Source organism: Bactrocera latifrons, unplaced genomic scaffold (genome assembly GCF_001853355.1).
Source record: "Bactrocera latifrons isolate USDA-ARS-PBARC rearing strain unplaced genomic scaffold, ASM185335v1 scaffold_52, whole genome shotgun sequence".
Taxonomy (NCBI): Eukaryota; Metazoa; Arthropoda; class Insecta; order Diptera; family Tephritidae; genus Bactrocera; species Bactrocera latifrons.
Window position 1 is genome coordinate 323,639 of NW_017537179.1, and position 21,824 is coordinate 345,462.

Here is a 21,824-nt window from a genome sequence, read left to right on the forward strand (position 1 = left end):
TAATATTAAGTATGGAGTTAATTATGGACCCGATTTTATCTATTTTTACCAGTACCTTACACTAAGAACATGCCGCATACCAAAAATGTTCCCTAGGTTTCACAAAGTCGGACAGCCGGATGTTCGAAAATTCTAATATTCTCATTTTCGTTCGAAAATCTTTATATTAGGTATATGGGGGCTTAGGGAAGTATAGACCGGATTCAACACATTTTTTACACAGATGCGTACGATTATCAGGAAGAGATTATCTCTAAATTTCAATTGCATATCCCACATATAATTTATGAGTCGTTGATTTATCGCTCTTTTAGTTGATTTTAAAAGTATGGTGAGTGGACGTATACTTAAAGCTATTGCACTTTAGGTCCACGATTCGCATGATTTCTATCAATGCTTAAATATTTTCAAAAGTGACTGTTTTTTTAACTTTTAATCATCATAATCTTTATAACTGTATAGGATATGTTTTCGTAACGGTTAAATTTCAGCAAAACCAATATCTACATATTTCAGCCATTATGATAATTCCACGAAATGTAGATTTAATGCAATAAAAACAGTAAACAATTCTACTGCAATAAAAAGCACAATACAATACAAGCCAAGCAATAATACTTTAAGCGATTTAAGTGCTTGGACTCGCGCTATAATGACGGAGAAGACGGCAATGGAAAAGAAGACGAAGAAGAAGCCATGATATTAAAAGTCACATGAAGGCCATGAACCGCATGAAAGGAAAATCAAGTTGAAGGTCAAGTTTAATTATGTGAAAAACGCCGACTTGTCATTGTGCATTGTAATTTAATAAATTCTCAGTTGTTTAGCTAATACATTAATGAGTGTCATTTAGCCAGAGCCTCAAGCAAGTTGTATAATATCCGTGCAAGGATTAACACCGAAGCCAACTGCGTGCTGAGAGTCTAGCAGAAAATTGAAGAAAATGCGGATTGATCGGCTAAAAGCGATTAAAAAACTTAGTGTTCTTTATAATTGCGCTAATAAAAATAAAGCTGGTTTATGCACAAGTTAAACCTTTGGACTTAAGCACTGTTCCTGGTGAAGTCGCTAAATATTTGCAGAGTAAGGAAAAATTAAAAATACCTTAGTATTTATTAAAAATATTGGATAGTTCTTTTCATTAATAAGTATGACGGTGGGATCTTAAAAGTAGGTGCGCTGCGATGACCTCTACAATGCTTTGCACAGCAGTAGGGGTTCTTTGGTCTGTCCACCATCAACATTACCTACAGTTCTGTGTAGCCTGTGTTCCAAGATCAAGGTGCTTCTGTAGGGTCAAGTGGTTCATGCAACCCTTGAAGGAGATGAATTGCCTTAATTAGCTTAAAGGTACTGTATCTCCAGCTGGCCTAAACGGGCGGTCTCATCTGCATTATCATTTCCTTCTATTGTTATATGACCGTGTACCATATGATATTATTCGAGTTACCACCTAAAAGTCCAGTTAGTGCTTGCAAAGCCCAACGGAATGAGTCTTAGCATTGTCGATAATGACTTTAATTCTCGCTTGGCTATCCACTAAAATGTTTATGGACTAACTGATTAGAGCAGAATCCCACTTGGTACGAGTACCTTCTTTTCTGCCAACAATTTCGGCCTAAAACCCTGAATTATAGTCTTTTAGATTGAAGCTGCCTTCTGTATGGATTACTACAGAAGAAGCCAGCTCTGCTCCTGTTCCATCCTTTGATCCATCAGTGAATGCGGAGTTGGAGTCGCCGTTAGAACTGTCGATCACAGAACCGTTGGTCCAGTCTTCTCTACTGGGAAATGAAGACAATGTGCTCAGTTCCTCACTTTTTCTCGACCACATTGCCATCTTAACGCGACTTCATTAATAGTGACGCCTATTCTGAAAACAAAGAATCCAAAGTCTAAAATCATGAGCCAGTAAGGTTTGTCTAATAGTCCGTCTTTTATATGTGTATCGACCGGATATCGAGTCGGTAAATTTAGACCTGGTGGTAGGGATGGGGATCATCACTAACGGAATGTTCAAAATTTAAATAACTCTACTTATACTAATATTATTTAAGTTAATCAATAGAGAAATGAGGAAGTCTGGCGAAATATATTTTATAGTTTAATAGTTTAACAATATGTCTGAGAAAATATTTTTATTTTGAAAATTTTGAAAAATATTTTTATTTTGAAAATTTTGAAAAATATTTTCGTAGATACTGCTACCTTGCTGAGTCGGCATCCAAACTTGTTCGGCCGGAAAGGAAATTGTCAACGGGTTTTCCGAAACTGTCTTTTTCAAAACGACACCCCGATCTCAAGTGCTATGGACTGATTTATCTGAAATTTTCAGAGAGTCTTCTTTGTAAGCTTGCCTGTACCTGTACTTTCATTATACCCAAATTTGAGTGTTTACTATTTAAAAAAAATCTTTACAAAACTTTTTTCAGGCAGTCACCATTTTATAAAAACCATTCTTACTTTTCCACAGAACTAGACGTTACGACATTCTTTTTGACTAATATTTCTTTGGTTTCAGATTGCTAGGAGGATTGAAATCGTAGATATGGTCACGCGCTAATTATTTGGGGTGGATCTCACCAGCTGGTAATTTTTAAATTTTTAAGTTTTCTATCTTGTTTCTGTATTTATTTAATGTTATTAATAAACTAATAAAAAATAGATAACAAAAAATATGAATAACCCGAACGTCATGCTTTTGAAGTAATACTATATAATTCCTTATCGTTATTAAACGCTTTTTATTATTTATATTCTATTTTTTGTAATATATTTTATAATTATCCAGCTGAATCAGTACTATAATCATTTAAGCCTGCATTCTCGAAGATTTTTCTCTCCGTAAATCAAAAACCAACATGCATACCTACATACTGTGATCAAAGATAAATTTTTAGTTTAAACTTCGTTTTTCGAATCGGTACATTTTTTTCTGTAAGTGGGTAGTACTGTTAGTGACATTAGTATTTGAGATACGCGTCTTTTTGTGAGGCTCTAAAAGTGATTTTTTCGATTTTTACTATGTCTGAACTTATAGAAAAAAAGTGCGATAATGCACCATCGAATCCTGCATTGGTTATTCGTGATCATTTCGCCGCATTTTCAACTAATACTTTGAAGGCAACCACCGTATTAGCCTCATTTACTTTCGTGTAACTTTTGGCTTTTCAGCAAATTCGCACGACCACTCCAAAGCCACCGTTTTGACACAATGAGGATATTGCTGAATCGAAGAAGGTTCTGTTGGCCATCATGACGGAGGATTTTTCCAAGTGCTATGATGACTGGAAATTTCCTTGACATAAGTGTATTGCAACGGGATTGGATTACTTTGAAGGAGATGAAATAGACAAAATTCAACTTTTAATTTGATCACGGCAGTATAGTGTGTATACATTAAACAAAACCGAATAATTTTACACACTACAAAATTTCAAATTCTTATATAAGTTAATATATAAAAAATAAAAATATTAAATTTTAGTAGAAACAGTTAGAACAGTTTTTGCTTAAAGTCTCCCTTAAATTAAATATGTTCTCTTTTGGAGTTAACTACGAGAAGCAAAGTAATGCACGTACTCCAATCGTATACTCTTTCACAAGCCAAAATTTCTCTTTGAACTTGCGCACACAGTTCAGCGGTGCGCCGAGACCATTTACCGGCAAATCCGGTATTTCTCACTTGAATCAAAACAATTAAGTTTTTCCGCTTAACTTTACCAAACGCTCAGCTGAAGAGAGACACGCGCCATTCAAAGCAAACACTAACCCGAGAAATCCAAACACTGCTCATTGTTGAACAACAATTTCTTCAACAACTTTCACTTATAAGCCATAAATGCCTGAAATGGTTATTGGGGATTTCGTTCACTGTCATCTGCCGGTTCGATTATAGAGAATCGACTTTTTTGTTACGAGCACTACAATATACCATACTGCTAGCTTACAAAAAACGCAGACAGTCACTAACTATGGCATAATGTGTTTGTGTGCGTATGAAATTAATAGCGCTCATGAAACTTAATATTTGTGTCGCGAATTGTAAACAATTTTAATAGTTTTGCAGCAGTTATTAATTTCATTTATTTTAAATCAAAAACAGAACCATTTTACAATGGAAAAGAGGAATTCAGTTAATTCTTTAAATATATGGAAATATATTAAATTATTATGGAGATTAATATTCCTTGTATTGAACAGAATACAGGATGGGTGCGGCTTATTTGACAACTGAATAAGTTAAACAAGCGTATTTAGTGGTGGTAGCAGGTTGAACAATAATTTCGGTTGTACGGAAGCTAGAACACCATTCATAAATAAATAAATTTATGTACAAGAATTTAGTTATGCGAAGAAAAGTATTCATTATATAAAAATAAAAATTAAAAACGGACGTATTGTTTACGATTTTTCTCAGATTTTCAATGAGATATACGTTAGATTTTTCGAATTTTTTTGTATCAAAAGGTACAATTTTCCAAACAATAGTTGTCGATTCAAAATTTTTTACGGACGAATTTTTAGAGCTACATTCTCAAATTTAGCTACTCATAACTGAAGAGATGCACATTTTTTATAAAATAAGTTATTTAAAATAGTTGTAAACTGAAATAAAATATATATTTTGTTTTAAATCTACCTTTCGTTTACAAGAAATTTCATAGTATGTTTAACTCATTAGAATGCTGAGAAAAAAGCGTAAACACTAGTCTGTCTAGTTATTTTTATAATTAAATACTTTTCTTCGTATTCGCAAATATTGAAAGTTGCTTTTATCGAGCGTTGAAATTTATAAAAAACTTATAGCCACGAAATTTATCACATTGAGTCGAAATTAAACAAGTAAGGAAAAGCTAAGTTCGGGTGTCACCGAACATTTTATACTCTCACATGATAAAGTGATAATCGAGATTTCAATATCCGTCCTTTACATATTTTTTTATTTTGCTGTAAAATTAATTAGATTAGATAAATTTGGGTACTTTGAGTATTGAATTGTATTTTCATTTATTTTAATTGTATTGAAAAGTTATAGTCCAGATGGAATTCATAGCGTTATATTGGAAGAAGGCGTGGTTGTGAACCATTTCGTACCTGTCATCAGGGTGTTAAGAAAATATTAAATACCGAACTTGATTGAAATCGGTCGAGTAGTTCCTGAGATATGGTTTTTGGCCCATAAGTGGGCGCCACCACGTGCATTTTCAATAAAAAAAAAGAAAGCCTGGGTGCAGCTTCCTTCTGCCATTTCTTCCGTAATATTTAATGTTTCTGACGTTTTTTGTTAGTCGGTTAACGCACTTTTAGTGATTTCCAACATAACCTTTGTATGGGAGGTGGGCGTATTTATTATCCGATTTCTTCCATTTTTGAACTGTATATGGAAATGCCTGAAGGAACGACTCTGTAGAGTTTGCTTAACATAGCTATAGTAGTTTCCGAGATATGTACAAAAAACTTAGTAGGGGTGGGGCCACGCCCACTTTTCCGAAAAAAATTACGTCCAAATATGCCCCTCCCTAATGCGATCCTTTGTGCCGAATTTCACTTTAATATCTTTATTTGTGGCTTAGTTTCCGCCATTTTGTGGGCGTGGCAGTGAGCCGATTTTGCCCATCTTCGAACTTAACCTTCTTATGGAGCCCAAAAATACGTACACCAAGTTTCATCATGATATCTCAATTTTTACTCAAGTTACAGCTTGCTCGGACGGACGGACGGACAGACAGACATCCGGATTTCATCTCTACTCGTCGCTCTGATCAATTTGGTATATAGGACTTACAAACAACCGTTATGTGAACAAAACTATAATACTCTCCTTAGCAACTTTGTTGCGAGAGTATAAAAATATGTGGCCAATATTTTGACAAAATACGTGACAAAATATATTGTACGAAAAAAATTGTTGAATGTAAATTTCGGAGGGAATGATCCATAAACATTTTTTTAGGATGCACTTACTATATATAGGGTATCCGATGGTTTCTTCTGACACTTATAAATTTCATGTGAAAGTTAATAGAACCTGTTCAGGGTATATTCACAGTCTAGACGATGCCAAATTTGTGGACAAATTTTCATTTATAACCGATTGCCCTTACGTAGGGGAATGCAAACCTCCGACTGTACTTGCATTCATTAGCAGAATTTAGTTGAAGCGCAATCGTTAATTAAAGCGGTTTGGATACATGCATAATGCTCGCTGTTATCACAGATAACTTCTAATTAAGCGTTCTTGTGCTCTTATGAAGAAATCAATGTAGATTGAACAATAAAATCGATGTAAATATTTACCGCTTAAGAACCACAAGTCAATGCGGTTTACTACCTTGAAACTTAGCGAAAACCTAACAGCGTTCACCAGGCAAGAAATAGAAATCGATATCACATATTCGTAGATATGTACATTAATACTTATCTTGGCATTTGTCTCTATGCCAAGATGTCGATTCGCGTATGATTTTGTAGGCATTGGAGCCACTAATATGTTTAAGTAATAAGAATAAAGAGACGTAGTGTTTAGAGTTAAAGGTTTGATCAAAATGAAAATCATACAGATTTAATTCTTTTAAAACCAGTGTTTCGAATTTTTAGATTCCCAAGTAATATTATAGGTAAGGACACCAATTTTAAGCCCGAAATTATTTAGTTATTATTCTTTTCCCCCTTTTTAAGATTGGATTATGATTTTAAAGTTTTAATGGAAGTCAGCTCTACTTCAATTAATAAGCTTAACTTAATATTTCTTTTAAAGTATTTTTATAACATTTTGCTAAAGCTATATAATTCACTATATTGCTATTTATTCCTCCTTGTTCTTAGTAAAATTCAGTCAGTTTACTAAAAAATATACGATGTTTGCCTAAAAATTTCACTACAATATTTCTATCAGGCTTACTAATCGAATATATGTATGAGATGGGGTTAAACTTAGAAGATTGGTGTAGATAGCAATTGTAAGGCTGTTTTGTTCCAAAAAGAGTAAGCTTTTGACTACTGTTTAATCCCACATAAACGATTGATTTCGTTAGTTACGAAACTGCCGATGAATTAAAAAAATATTGTTCAAGTGTGCTCGGGCGAATGAGACAACAAATTTCAGAACTCAATAATATTTCCTCTTCTGACTCTGCTCTAGTTAATCTTATTCTTATCCCGTGTTTGCAATTTAGTTGCTATTTATAATGCAAATTGTGTATTACCCAGAAATATTGAAACATTTACCATATATATGAATATGTACGTTATATCATTTTAGAAATTTAAAAAATCGCTCCCATGTAACATTAATGTAAAAATATACTTTTATAGCGCAATGTACCAAATCAAAGTGGGTGATTCACTAAATTGCTCAGTGGGGTATATAAAAGCTTCGACAATTGATATACGTATAAATAGATAACTGAGAGGATTAAATTCCTGTGGCATGTTTGCTTGGTTGTTGCGGTCAGAAAGGCAGATTAAAATTGTACGATTATTCAGATCTACTTAAGTAAATAAATTTGATATTATTGCTTCTACGTACATAATTTTACAAAATTGCTGAGATTTTTAAGACGCTAACGAAGTCTTTAAGTGAATAATAGATATTACATTTCATTCTCAAATATATTATAATTTGAAATAGCTTAAGAATTGTCAATTAAACAAGAGAGACACTTTTGGGTATTTAAATATAAGCACCAATCGTTAATTGCACTAAAGCAAGAATTTCGAAATAAAACCCTTTTGTTATGATGTGAACAAAAATTAATTGCACAAAAGTTAAATATTGAATAAAATTAATAAAAATTGCTCTTTAGTAGTTAATTATTGTTTAGAGCAGTGCTCATCAAAATAAACCCAAATTTTTTTCTGTATCGTATGATATATAATATGACTCAAAAATGTCTCCTAAACAAATCATTCAGCCAAAGCTTACTTGTGATGTTTGTAAAATTGTCGCTCATTCATCAAGTGTGAGGTGCGCAAATTGCCGTACATGGACTCATTCCAATTTTTTTTTTTTTTTTCAATGCCATTGTAACCAGTTAATATAAAATAAACTAACGAACAATTTGCTTTGCTTATTGTATAATACAAAATAATTAATGGTGCTCTGCGTACGCGTTGCAGAGAATCTGGTTACTGTATCAGGTGATACGGTTTTTTGCGCTTAAGCCTTTCTTTCCATTCACTTCGAATGACAGTGTTCACGTGGTCAGAAAGCCTTTCCATATGAGACTTTGCACATTTTTTGATTGATGCAGTACTGAGTCAATTCCGAGATCGCGTTCAAGATCGTGACTGCGAACATACCAAGGCGTATTGACGGCGCATCTTAAAACTTTGTTTTGAAGTCGATGGATTTGTGCAACAATGCTAGGCCTTGCGCAGCCCCAAAGTTGTATCCCATAAGTCCAAAGTTGTATCCCAGAGTTTCTACCCAATAGACAATACAAGTTTCTGAATCTTATTTCTAATTCTTCCTTTTTCTTTTTGACATGTGCACTCCATCTAAGTTTTGTGTCCAGGGTCATGCCTAGGTATTTCGCGGTATTATGATATGGTATTTGCACACCGTTTAAGTACAGAGGCATATATCTAGTATTGTTGTATGTGAAATCAATGTGTACTGATTTAGTTTCGTTTAATTTTATTCGCCATTTACATAGCTGTCCATTCATATCTTTTGTTTAAATGTTCCTGCGATCTTGCAATTGATGCAGTTTGTGTTTTGCCGACAGACAGAACCGCAGTGTCATCTGCAAATGTTGCTGTAATACAATTGTCGTCATGTGGTAGATCGCACGTAAAGAGTAGGTAAAGGATGGGTCCACTACCCTGAGAAACACCAGCCTTTATTTCCTTTAAATCAGAGTACATATCTCCATGTTTAATTCGAAAAAAACGGTCCGAAAGGTATGATTTTAAAATATTGTAATATTTTTTTGGTAAAAGCATTTTAATTTGGTTTAGGAGCCCGCCATGACAAGCTTTATCAAAGGCGATTTTTTACATTTCAGTTTTTTTATTTCTCCTCATCGTTAGTTACTAGAGGAATTTCGGTATAATTCTCGTAAGTATGAGGTTCCATTTCTGCTGCATTGRATGTGTCATATGGTTTGAAGACACCTTCAAGGTATGCCGAAAAAATATTTGCTTTCTCGATATCGCTCTTGGCCCATGTCTGGTCTGCTTTTCTGATTGGATGATGTTGAGTTACGGGTCGAGAAAAATTTTTTGTACACTTCCAAAGTGAATAATCATTCCTATGGTCGTTAGATAAACTTTTCAGATAACAGCTGAGAGTTATATTTTAAATGCCTTTATCTTATTGGTAGGTTTTTTACACAATTTGTTAAGACAACTTTTGTCAGATGGAGATCTTGTAATCGGCGTAATCGGCGTTTTTCTGCTACCATTTCATTAATTTCTTTGGTATACTTATGACCTGCTGTGACGTTTCTTTTAATTGGTGTACTACTCCAGGCTGCATATTGAATTGTATTTGTCAAATTCATGATTTCGTTATCTAGTTCGGAATTGCAACTAATTTTTACCTGACTATCAACATTGGATGGCATTTGCTTAAAGTATCCAAAGTCAGTATTTTTATTTGTTAGCGAAAGTGGAGGTTCTTAATAGCAACACTTTCGTGTAGTGTTAAATATACTGGTGAATGGTCAGAGGTCATATCCAAACCCCTTTCTATGCACATATAATTTGAGGAGGTATGTTTTGTAATAAAAAAATCAATAAGATCTGGTGTTTTTAGTGGATCTGTTGGCCAATAAGTTGATGTTCCAGTAGACATGATACTGCACCCAGTCAATTGAAGAGCTTTCAATAACTCTCTGCCCTTTGTGCTTATAAGCCTCGAGCCCCAGTGAGTATGTTTCGCATTATAATCACCACCCATTATAAATCGGTTTTTAGAGCTATTAATCAATTCTACATAGCTATAACATTTTATTTGATGTCTTGGGGGACTGTAAACTGCTGTAAGGGATAAGTTGTTGTCGCTATCTATCATTATTGCTTGAAATTTGTCTGTAGATATGCGGTTTTCTTCGTGGTGTTTTATGTTGCTTCTTATTATAATAGCAGCTCCTCCGCGTGCACAATTGTTCGGATGTATTGCATGATACATTTCGAAGTTTCTGAATTTAGTGTGAGTTTGCTTGCTAAAATGGGTCTCGGATATTAAGCATACGTCAATTTTTTCAGTAGCGAGTATTGGTTCTAGCTCATTTTGGTGTTTAGTAAGGCCGTTTGCGTTCCATAGCATAATTTTTAAGAATTTTGTCATATTTATTTATTTTTTTGTACTACTTTTTTGAGCTTCTGAAGCCTCTTCTCAAGTGCAAATGTCAACTCATTTTGTTTTGTGAGCTTTTCTAAAATTTGTTGAAGAATGCTAGCATCATTTGAACAAGTGTTCTCTTTTACAACTTGCGAATAAGTTAGCTCATTTGCTTTTGAAACTTTATTTTCAGACATTGGTTGGCGTATTGCGTTTTTTGGGAGGCTTTTGGTATCTTTTACAACCGAGCTTTCAGGACGTGGGTCGTTTTTCTTTGTGCCAGTTCTTTGGTCACGAATCTTTTGCAGTTCATTCCAAATGTGCGAATCTTAATAGTGTGGAATTCACCGAGATAGCTAATAAAATAAAACATCAAGGTTATCAATGGAAATGTGAAACATGCCGTTTGGAGGTTAGTATCGTCGCTCAGGATGATCTTGACTCTGAAAGTGATGACGATGGTAACATCACCATGCATAAAATGAAACCTGCTTGATGACCAGTATTCAAAGCTTACAACATCTTTTGAGAGTAAATTCAACAGTTTCAAGACAGCCATCGAAAAGAATGTTAATGACATCAGAAGGGAGGTCACAAGTTTATCCAAGCAGCACAAAGGCTTGGCCAACACACGTTCTAGTCTTGATAACAGACTAAACTCAGTAGAAAACAAGCTCGAAGAAATTATAGCAGATTTTTACGAACGCAAAAAACGGGAATCGAACGTCGTTATGTGGAATGTTCAAGAGTTAAGGAGAGCAGATGGCAAAGACCGTCTTGATGAAGACAGAGCTGCCGTCCAGTCTATCTTACCAATCGATTTGTCTGTCAGTTTGGATGAATTGAAACTACAACGACTGGGTCGCCCAACTGTTGGCGTAACCGCCCGCTGCTGGTTGAAACAATTTCCCCATCTGTTGCTCGTGCTATATTAAAGTCTAAATCACCGGAACCTGTTGACGGATCATCCAAAGTGATATTTTAATCAAATCTCACTCCCGCTCAGTTGACGCACCTCAAGAACCTTCGCACACGGCTGGATTCTCTGGTGAAGAATGGCAAGTCCTCTAAGACAATAAAATACGTTAATAGCGTCCAGAAATTAGTCAATAAGAATTTTCGCTCGTTCAACGATAAGGGAAATTCAAACAATCTCGCATATCCACTATTAGAATGTGAGGGGACTACGTACCAAGCTCGGCAGTTTTCTCACAGCAGCAGCGATTAGCAGTATTGATGCCTTCTGCATCTCTGAGTCATGGCTTCGCCCAGCTATCCATGGTGGGGAAGCTATAGATGACTCATTCAATATTTACAGGAAGGATACCAACTTCGTCATCATGAGGTATTTCAACCTTCCAAGTATCTCGCCTCATATAGACTGTGAAAATTTACTCTATGAAGGCTTCTCTCTGTTAGAATGCCGCGAATTTAATAACATTCAAGCCGATAATCCTTGTTTCAGTAATCAGATATGCATGTTGATCACACACAGGCAATTACCACAATGGATCGATACCATCCAGCCCTTGGTATCAGAATTGAACTCCAGCTCAGCCTCAAACCAGTAACTTTACCTTTCCATGATTTCAAAAGTGCTGACTGTGAGAACCTTAATGCATTAAATAATTATAGAAAGTTTAGAGAACTCAGGAGAGAATGTAAAATTTTCAATAAACAATGCTACAAGAATTACAGAGATAAAATTGAACAACAAGTATAGGATGACGCTAATGCGTTCCGTTGTGGTACCGATTACACAAATTGGACTTGAATGTCAGAAAATGTGTAACTGTAACCGGAATACCGGCTAGTTATTATCTAAATGATGAGTGGTTAAGTGAAGTGGATCATGTAAAGGACCTGGGTATCATCATAGACAATAAACTGACGTTTAACAAGCATATTGAGAAGATCACTCTCCAGGCTTTTAAAGTTCTGGGATTCATTACTAGAACTAGTATGGATTTCATGAATCCCATCTCAGTGTTATGCCTATATTAATCAATGGTTCTGCCAATTTTAGAATATGACTGTAATTTGGACGCCTTATACCGATGCAGCCTCTAATCGTATTGAAAAAATATGGTATTCCTGGTGGTTGCAACACAGTGTCTGATGTCTATAAAGACCTGCAAGAACGTCGCCAAGTAGCTGCCATGATATTTTTCTTCAAAGTCGTGAACGGCCTTATCGATGCGCCAGACATCAGTGGGTCTCTCACTTAGACGTAACAGTCTCCTGAAGACTATGAAAACTACCAAGAGCTACATTTTCAATGGTCCTCATAACCGTCTAGCCAAGCTTGTCAACTTATTACATAGGGTCGTAGACTTCTATAGCGGATCACTCAGTGCGTTCATCCCGGATATCAAGTGACGTCACCTTTCTCCTTCCTAATTTGCTATTCTTACAATTTTTGTTCAATTTATAGTTTTATTTATACTAGTATTAAATACTATTAATCCGTCCCTTTTAATTACATAACAAATATTATATAATTTTAAATTATTTAGTTGTATAAGACCGTATGGCGTATGTATACTTAAATAAATAAATAAATAAATATTTAGTCAACAAAAAGTAAAAATGTATCCAATTAAAGTAATATTTAGAAATATGGGCTTCTTGTGAAACTTGTTTTGAAGAAATTAATTTCCATTACAAATTAATGTGAATTGTTGAATTTTTTCTGCCTAGTATTTCTAATTAATAAATGTTTTTGTCATTCGCATTAGATAATTTTCTCTAAAGGTGTAGACCAATAACTTTTCTATTATACATAACTTTTAAATTACATGATCAACTCGACAAGCTTCATCGATATAGCTTTGTCCGCCTGTCTGTCGATATCGATCTGATATTTTGTACACGCTCTTTTCACCCCAAAAAATTTCTAATTAATACTGTTTTCCAGTTGCGAAGCAGAATTGCCCGCAAAGACATTGGACTTTTATCCCCGATGATTCCACCGGTCCACAAACTACACCAAACCGTTTTCTGAATCAAATGACAGCTCCTGAATCTCTTCAGGTTGCTCTTCATTAAGACGAGAAAATATTTAACTATGTTCTTACACTAGCTGTATTTTTTACGTTTTCAATTTAAGATCTCGACATAAAATGCGCCAAGTCGTTCTACACGGCAGTCCGATTTCCTGCGAACGTCGTCGATTCGACTCTTCACGGTCTTCGTATACACTTTCAGCAACGGCTGCTATATTTCTTCGCTGCATGGTGAACCTGGTTATTCGGTCGAATATTATTCAATAATGAATGCTGGGCCGCAAGATGTATGATGTGTTGCGAATGGTACGTACAGTTGGCCGATTATGTTGACCATAAGTAGAGCGAAGAGCACGAAACATATTCTTTACAAAACGTGAATTTCCGTAATGAAATGAACGCCTTGTTGTGGCGTAAGTTTTCCATGACGAAATGCCAAACAATACTGAACAAAAATAACATGGCAGCTGTTGAAAAAGTATCTCTACTAGGATAACACGTTATACATTACAATCACATTCTAAAAAAATCATAATATAATTTGATGAAGTAAAATATGAGTGTATCGATTTCGAAATTATATAAATACATTCCAATACGTAAGTTAAATATCTTAACCCTTAAATTCGTTCTAAAAATCGTAACTCTTGCATTGAATTTTTGAAGCATAAAATTACATATTCATACTCGACATCATATTCATTTCTGTATATATCTTTATCATGTCTGAGTCAACAAGCAATATTCAACTACAGTCATTGTGCAATGGTCCTGTGTAGGTCCCTGCTTATACATTGCGATTCTCCTTTTAATTGCCTTTAAGTATTTATTTCGCTGCACAAAACACTAACAAGCCATTTGGTAAATCGCATTTATTCTTTATTCTTTGATGGCTTAATGCGGGAAGGAACTTTAACAACTGCAAAAGCACCGGCTTTTTGGTTCCATTCAATTAAAGTTTCACCAGTAAAGCTTTTATGGCCGCTATGTGTACATAAGAGCATCTATGTATATGTATGTAACTGGATGTGACGAATGCATACCCAAGCATTTATTAAACGCCTAATTTGGCACTCTATAGATGTACATAAGTATACTCAAGTATTTCCGCATTTTCTTCCATTAGCTTTAAAACTATGTAACTAACTTTATTAATCCCCTTGAAAGTAAAAAGAAAATCGGAACAATCATCACACCAATACATCAAATTACCAGACTCGTTAGTGGGTTAAAGTAATAAATATCAGTCAATGAAAAAGTAATTTTGCGGGGTATGGTATTGCACATGCACATATTCATGACTATGGTTTCGTCCGTCGCAATGCAAAATATTTTCACTCTGTCAATAACAAGTATTTTGTCTTCTCCATAAAATGTTGCTTGTAATTTTAACTCCAAAAACCACTTCAGCAGCGCTACCGGCTTTGCCAATTTTAGCACGGTACGAGTACGGTTTGTTATGTCTTTGAATTTTCTTTTATGAGGTTTCTGTGTAATTCATTCTGTTTAAAAAGTATAATTTTTTAGGGAATATTTTGGAGAAAAGTTTTTTGCTTAGATGAAGATTAATTTAAAAGCTTTTCTAAAGAAACATTTGCAATTTTATCTTCCGATAGTCTGTAAGTGAGAAAGTTGAAGATGCCTTTTTAGGTATCATCTATTCGTAGGGTATTTTTATAAATATGGAAGAAATTAAAGTAAAAATAATTATACGAGTATAAGGATGAGTTGGAGTAGTGGGCCAATCTAAACCAATAATAAATTGGGTGTTTAGCGAGATTCAATAATGATTTCAGTATGGAGCCGTTATAATTATTCGGTCAGGGTCAATATAAATACATGAGGTAAAATTTTGCAATCAAGATTCCTATTTTTTGGATGTCATTATATATTCACTCCTTCAAGATGAAAACAGAAAATATTATTATTTATCATTTCACACTCGTCGCCCTTAAATCAACTCATCTTTATATAAAAAAAGTCACGTATCACGTTGTTTCTCCGCGATGGACTCCTAAATTACTGAAGCGATTTTAGTAAAATTTAGCACACCGGATCCAGTGCGAGCCATCCAGTGCGAGCCAACTTAGAAGATAAGATGGTAACAAACATGCATAAATAAAAAATACAGTGAAAGCTCTATTAAGCGGATAATTCTATCAACGGGACAGAAAGACTGGTAACCAGACATTGAGAAAGCAGCCTTAAATTGATTATTTTTTCAATGAGTTTTATTAGTATGAACATATTCATAGTTAAATCTCAAGTACAATCTCTTGGATTCCTATACGGACAAAAACATGTTCGCAATAAAATGTTAGTATACTTATATATTTGCATACGCATATAGTACATATATAGCATTTCTATGCATCAACAACTTAAAGTGGCAAGACCAAGCGTATTTTTAAAGTATTTGTGAGAAGGATGACTGAATTGTTTTTGCTGTCAATTCAATTCATGACTTTCATTCATTTGTTGCATTACTCAGCACCCTCTCCGGTATACGGCTGAAAGCATTTATATTCGTTTAGAATGCATAAAAGTTCGTAGATAAGTCATTTCAGCTATAAACATTTGCTGTGAATGTCCATCGGTGTGAGACGGGGAAAGCCAGTGAACTTCATTGTTGCTGAACTAAGACATTTATCTTGATGAAATCGAATTCAATTGTGCTTTAGAAGACTAGATACACATAACAATATATTCTTATCGGGTGAAAAGAACTTTTACTTAATCTGTGAAACGCAAATAATTTATGAAGTAGAGATAAAAATTCGTCAATTTTAGGACACAACGTAAATGGAACCACGTTCTTAAAAACTATGAGATGCTAACGACAAATCATCAGAGAGAGAGAGAGTTCAAGATTGGACCTTACTCTGACTATTTATTCCGCACGAATTTTAAGCATTGACCGTTTCGACTTTCATTGCAGAGGATATCTATTCATTCATAAATAATTCCTGGTATTGAGTAAATAATTAATACTAATTATAATAAGAATATTTATTTGTCTGAAGGAGCATGTAACATGTCACAATTGACAGTCCTATCGTTATCAAGGAAACCATGCACTTCCTTTCCAGGCTGTTTTCTACACATTGCTAAGGAACTTACAAAGGTTCCAGATTATATTTTTGCCACTGAAAGCGTTGAAAAAAATATTCAAATATTTGAAAGCTTTGGACTCATGAATGAGAGCCATTAATAATTGTTTAATAAGACCCAATTTAATATACAATTGGGGCATTAATATAGTTTTATGATAGATAATTGCTTCCCTTTTAACATTGCACTTTCTCATTTCGTAATCGGTACATGCCGCCCATGTCTCACAGGCAAAAATAACAGGACTATTTCACAAGTCTCTATTAACTTCCCACCGAAATTTCATGTATTTCATTGCTGTCGATAGTATAAATAAATGAAATAGATGGGGAATTGTTCGCATTGTGTAGTAAAACAAGTTTTTAAAATTTTCTTCTTTTTTGAGCTATCAATACCTTTTCCGTTATAACAAAAATAGAAATCACCTTCCTTACTAAAGAAAATTGTTCATGTTATTTCATTAAGTAAAGTCCATGCGCTAAAAAATTAATTTTTTTTTGACCTATGTCAACAACTATTTACGTTTATTATCAGCATGAAAATTTTAAATTTGTCAGTGCAATTCTGACGTGAGTTTCCTGTGAGTTGATTAAAGGCGAGTAAAGCAGATTTCAGAAAAAGCCAGTGCATTTTTTTGTTATTCGATTCCTAACCTCAGACTTTATTCAATCACACAGTCATAAAACATTCATAAAATTAATTTCATTGCCTTCCAACTCACATCCCATCGCTGTAAGCCCTGTCGACCGGTGACGACTTTATAATTAACAGCTCTGTGCATATTAAATGAAAACTTTTCACTCTGCTGCACACAGCTGAAGCGGGGCAATGAAACACTTACACATACCTATAAGTGTGCGTATGTATGCACAACAAGTTGGAAAGGTTGGTTATCTTGCTTTTGTTGTTGTTATTTAATTTAGTTGGGATTGTATGACTGTTTAGGCTACAGCTGGAGATTTTGCTGTGTATGAACTTGAGCTTGTGTGAAGACCGTCTTGCTTCTTTTTATTTTGGATTTTTTAGGGCTGGTATTTTGGTGAATTCGGATGACTTTTTGTTTTGTGTCTCAACTTTTCGGTTTCACAACCACGCGTTTTAGTACTTTTGAATAAAAGAAAGTGTCATCAATGGTCGAGTGCGTGGTGAACATAAAAGATTATACAATATAAAACAATGGAAATGCTTTCAATATCTTAACTCGACAAAGTGGTTAATATCAAAGCAGATGCGATTAAGAAATTATTCCGCTAGGCATGGACCCTTTTACGTTGCCTTTTCGTATTTTTATTTTAATTGAAAAGTTCTCAGTGGTGGCTATGTGTCTAATGACAACGACTTGCAGAGTTTGAGCGACTGGGTAATAAACGATGCGAAGATATTAACACGAAACGGGTTGTGAAGGCGAAAAGAGTTATTCAAATTACTCATTAAAAAGACATTTGGCTTAAGATATTATGTACAACTGAAGTTGTTTTAATTTTTCTTTAAAAAGTTAAATTTCCTGGAAAGTCAATCTACTTTGCATTTAAGAGTTTTATATATCTTAGTATTTTCGCCCTTTGTGTTTGAAAACATGAAGGTTATTATATATCTTATATTTAACAAATAATAAAAACAAAACAACGTTACTTTGGTGCACAGAAATACAAAAGATACAGATAGACGGACATCGCAAAATCACTCAGCTCGTTAGCCTGATCATTTATATTAGGTTGTCAAAAAAAGTCTTGCGGTATTTTCGCTAGTTGGCGCTGAAAGCGCGTAGTTCTAGTTTTATTCGTCGCGTCGGATCATGCTATATCTTTTTGGAAAGCTCATTTCCGCGCTAACACGTCTTTGATTGATTGCCGTTTCTATTAAGTCCTTCGTGAGTTAAAGCGTGGCAAACATGGAGCAAAATAAAGAGAAAATACGGCATATTTTACAGTACTAATACGATAAAGGCAAAAATGCATCTCAAGCCACCAATAAAATTTGTGCAGTTTATGGACCCGATACAGTTTCCATTTCCACCGCACAACGATGGTTTCAACGTTTTCGTTCTGGTGTAGAGGTGGTCGAAGATGCGCCACGTTCCGGAAGGCTTGTCGTCGAAAATTGCGATAAAATCGCTGAATTGGTCGAAAGAGACTGGCATAATAGCAGCCGTAGCATCGGTCAAGAGCTGGGCATGATCATCAAACAAAAAAAAAAAAAAAAAAATGTATGAGGAATTGAAAACTCAATAAAAATACCGCAAGACTTTTTTGACAATCAATATAAACATATCTTTATAAGGCCTCCGACGTTTCCTTCTGGGTGTTAAAAACTTCATGGAAATTGAATATACCATGTTTAGGGCATAAAAGTATATATGTTGTGCACATAGACTTGATTATGTGAATGTATATATTATATGTAAAAGGTATTTTTAGAAATTATACAAAGTTATTTAGTATACCATCAAAACCGGGTCAATGTTGACGTGATCATACAAAATATTCTGTTATAATATATACTTATTACATTTATTTAAAACGAATCTGGAACCGTTCAAACGAACCCCGTTATCAACTGTCGGGTAATCATCTTCAATTATTGTCTGCTTCCGTATTCTTTCTTAGTAAGGCATCTCTGCGAGAAGATGAATACGCGTCTTATGTTATATAAATATTATTTGTAAGATCCAAAATATCGTAGAAATAATGATAGTCAAAAGTAGTCCGTCTTTAATAGGGAAAAAGAAAATATTAGCTGCAATTGTAGTGAACGAACAATAAAACTTCAGACTTTATCTGGTTTTAGGTTTCAAACGATTATTGCTCAATCGGTGTCCACGCGGTTAAAATCTTATCGCATATCAGTCGTTAGGTAGATTCATGCGATATTCGCCGTGGCCAACGCGCAAAGGACCATACATTTTCCACAGAACTTTTCTCTCGAAAACTCGTAACGTCGACTCATCAGATGTTATCATCGTCCCTGCCTCTTCACCATTTAGCAGGACGGGAATAATGAGTGACTTACAGAGTTTAGTTTTTGTTCGTCGAGAGAGGACTTTACTTCTCAATTGCCCACTTAGTCCGAAGTAGCACCTGTTGGCAAGAGATATTCTGCATAACAAAATTCATCTCAAAAATGAGGAGTGCAAGGCGATTCGAAAATCGTTCCACTGTCTGCTGTGATTGCAGCTTCTCGACGTCGAACCTTCCTGTCTAAAGACTGCCGTGGGTAATAATCTCACTTACATTCGTGTCTAGTAATATCTGTATCACGCTATTTGGTGTATATGTGTACAGGAAATAAGAAGATTAAAGAGCATGAATACATTATTAAAAAACCATAATTTGTTTCGTTATATGAAGTCACATAAGAAGTAAAATTTTAAACAATAGCTGATCAAGTTAATGATTTTATAGTACATGACGAATTCGCCATTCGTTAACTTGCCATAAACTGATAAGCACAAATAAATACCGAAATATGCAAAATATTTGCGCACATCGTTTGGAATTTAACAATTTCTAGGGATAATTATAGAAATGTATATATATTGCGCTTACTTACCACTTCTGCTTTTGGGAGGCACATCACTTTCTCCTTGGCAATTCCTTACAACCTTGCACTTTCGGTTGAAAAATGAAATTCGTTATGCTTCTTCGTGAAGCACATTGATAGGGAGTGAAATATCAGAAGCTGTTATCTTTCGAATTCTCTGCTCCAAAGATTTCACCATTCCAGCAAAAGCATTTTGTGAACACTTTTTACGTTTTTCTGTGTATATATATACTTTTGTATGTATGTATTTAATTTTTCTTCACAGCACTTAAATTTTTTTACTTTTTCACTTTTAACAACACACGCACACACATCAGTACGTAAAAATAACTGCAAGATATAAGGAGAAAAAATTGAATATATTTCAGCTCAGGCGTCCACTTGATGCTGCAACTGCATTTGTCTGCCCCTAAATCAACAAAACAAGTTATCATGGAAAAGGATCCAGCTTCACGTCAGTAAGCAAATGCAATGTTGTTGCTGCTGTTGTGTCGTTTTCCAGTGCATTTAACTCCTTTCACTCGAGACGAATGCGGCACGCAAGAAATAATGCCTTTTATTTTCGCAGAGCAAAACAGTTGGGTGTATGTGTTTGTGTATGCGAGCACCTAAAATTTTGTTTTTAAATAATAACATTCCTTATTTTGCTGGCACACTGATTTACTACTGATAATATATATCATCTAACTGCCTCAAAATAGTTTTATTTTATTTCTGACAACTTCTGAAAGTTTTAATGCAATTGTTTGAGAAGTTTCATTAACCCTTGCCACCATATCGTTTTTGGATATTATTGTTTTGTTTGTGCAGTTTCACAATAATGAAATTAGCTGGCATGTAATCTACTTATTTAGAAAGTCCAATTAACAGTTAGCAAATACGAATAGTATTAAGCAAATTGATAAATTCGCCAATTTCTACAAATTTGTACATAAAAAAGCCGGAAGCTACAGCAGCGGCACGAAGGGCGCTTGCACGGGAAATTAGAGCGATTACTTTCGAGCGTTCGAATAGTTGAGGCGCCGCTTGCTCACCCATGCAAACGTAAATACACACAAACACAACCGTTAAGCTCGTTTAGCAACAGGTTTTTGGCATGTTTTCAAGTCGATTTTAGCTTATTGCCACCGTTGCTGCAACTTAACTCACACTGAACTTGTACCAAGCGCCGAAAAACAAAAACAAAAAACAAAAAAAGACCAAGTTCAAGGCAAATCGAACGGTAAAGTTTCTACTTCATTTGACGAATTTTGGCTAGCACTTTGTTTTCCGCACACGCGACTGTTATCTTTCAAGTGAGTTCGTTAACTGATCACTTTAAGCCGTCTTTAGTACTGCGGACTTGGCTGAGAAGAGCCTTATTTTTCCGTTTGCTACTGAAGACACGCTACAAGCACGCGTGTTGTAACCAAAGAGCTGTTTCGCTGAGCGCTGAGCTTCACTCTTCTCACACCAATAAGCTCTCTTATCCTCTACTGGTAATTCTCTCTTCCACTGCTCTTGATTTTGGTTTGGGCATGTTTGCTTATTTTTTCTCGCGTTATGTTTTTGGTGCAAAATCGTCGTTTCTATTCATTATTCTGCATTTGTCAACTTGCCACCAGCACTTAGCCATTGTCTGCTGCTGGCCAAAATGAAGTGACAAAGTGTGTCGGGTTTTTGTTAGATTCGCCACCGCTGCTTCTTAGTGTGGGTTTTCATATGCAGCCATTTGGAAAATTTGTCACTAGAAAGTTTTGCCAGACATGCATTGTTCCCAGATTAATAAACACATATGCTGTTTCTGAGCCAGGCTCTTGACGTTTGATGTAAAAAATGTCTGAAAAGTCAACTGAATTTTTGTAACAATCTTATGAATGTTATGTTGCACATACATA

At 34.9% G+C, this 21,824-nt stretch overlaps 1 protein-coding gene across 2 annotated transcripts in view; it reads right to left on the reverse strand.

Annotated features, from left to right (window-relative positions):
- Window positions 1-21,237, reverse strand: part of LOC108974061 — a 41,868-nt gene extending 20,631 nt beyond the window's left edge. For both annotated transcript variants that reach the window (XM_018941675.1, XM_018941676.1), the window contains exon 1: window positions 19,957-21,237. The gene's annotated coding sequence lies outside the window, so the exon portion shown is untranslated. The remainder of the gene's footprint in view (window positions 1-19,956) is intronic.
- Between the last annotated feature and the right edge of the window lie 587 nt (window positions 21,238-21,824).